Source organism: Schistocerca americana, chromosome X, assembly GCF_021461395.2.
Source record: "Schistocerca americana isolate TAMUIC-IGC-003095 chromosome X, iqSchAmer2.1, whole genome shotgun sequence".
Taxonomy (NCBI): Eukaryota; Metazoa; Arthropoda; class Insecta; order Orthoptera; family Acrididae; genus Schistocerca; species Schistocerca americana.
Genome location: NC_060130.1, coordinates 534,075,794 through 534,077,194, shown reverse-complemented (window position 1 = coordinate 534,077,194; position 1,401 = coordinate 534,075,794). Strand labels below are relative to the sequence as shown.

At 46.8% G+C, this 1,401-nt stretch overlaps 1 pseudogene; it reads right to left on the bottom strand.

Moving 5' to 3' along the window:
* Positions 1-1,005: 1,005 nt before the first annotated feature.
* LOC124557331 lies at positions 1,006-1,123 on the bottom strand (annotated as a pseudogene).
* Between the last annotated feature and the right edge of the window lie 278 nt (positions 1,124-1,401).

Here is a 1,401-nt window from a genome sequence, read left to right as displayed (position 1 = left end):
GTAAGTGTCCTAGAAGCATAGGCTATAACCTTCTCTTTTCCATCCGAAAATTGCACCAGAACAGCACCGATCCCATCACCACTCGCATCTGTGTGTAGTTCTGTAGGTGCTCTCTCATCATACAGACCAAGTACAGGGTCAGTCGTCAGAGCTTTTCGTAGCACATCTGAGGAATCTTGTTGAGCACCACCCCAGATAAATTTATCATCAGCTTTTAACATATCTTGTAGCGGCCTGGCTTTGATACAAAACGACGGTAATAAGAACATAATCCGAGGAAGCTTCCCACATCTCTAATACTTTTAGGAATAGAAAATTCCGTTATAGATCTCACCTTTTCTGGGTCTGACCGCACACCCTCGTTTGACACAAGGTGTCCAAGTATTTTGATTTCTTTTGCTCCAAAGAGACACTTTATTGGATTAAGTTTCAGTCCGCTTTGTTGGAGACACTTAAGAACGGTCCTCAGTCTTCTTATATGTTCATCAAATGTCTCTGAGAACACTATAAAGTCATCTAAATAACAAAGACACATCGTCAACTTCACGTGCCTTAGAAGATTATCCATCTCCGTTCAATAGTTGCTGGCGCATTACACAAACCAAACGGCATTAACTTACACTCATACAGGCCCTCAGGGGTGATGAGTGCAATTTTCTCACGATCAGCCTCGTCTACTTCGATTTGCCAGTATCCCGAGTACATGCCCATGGTTGAGAAAAACTTAGCCCCCTTCAGACAATCAGGTGTACAGTCAATTCGTGGAAGATGGTAAACGTCCTTTTCAGTTATCTTATTAAAACGCACTCCGTCTTCAGACCACAAGTGGCCCATTGGGACCATCTGATCGCCGTGTCATCCTCAGCTGAGGATGCAGATAGGAGGGGCGTGTGTTGAGCACACCACTCTCCCGGTCGTTATGATGGTTTTCTGTGACCGGAGCCGCTACTATTCGGTAGAGTAGCTCCTCAATTGCCATTAAGCGGCTGATTGCACTCTGAAAAATGGCAACAGCGCATGGCAGCCCGGATGGTCACCCATCCAAGTGCCGGCCACGCCCGACAGCGCCTAACTTCGGTGATCTGACGGGAACCGGTGTATCCACTGCGGCAAGGACGTTGCCCAGTTATCTTATTAAGCGTCCTGTAATCAACACAAAAGCGCCAACTGCCATTCTTCTTCCCGACGAGGACCACCGATGACGACCATGGGCTGTGTGAAGGCTGAATGATGTCATTCTTCATCATTTTCTCTACCTCGTCGCGAATTATTCGACGTCCCGTTGCTGACACACGGTATGCTCTCTGGCATATTGGTTGATGGTCTCCAGTGCTAATCCGGTGCTTCACCGTCGATTTGTCTAATTTGCTCTTCACCTGTGGATTGAAGCATTCAGAGAAC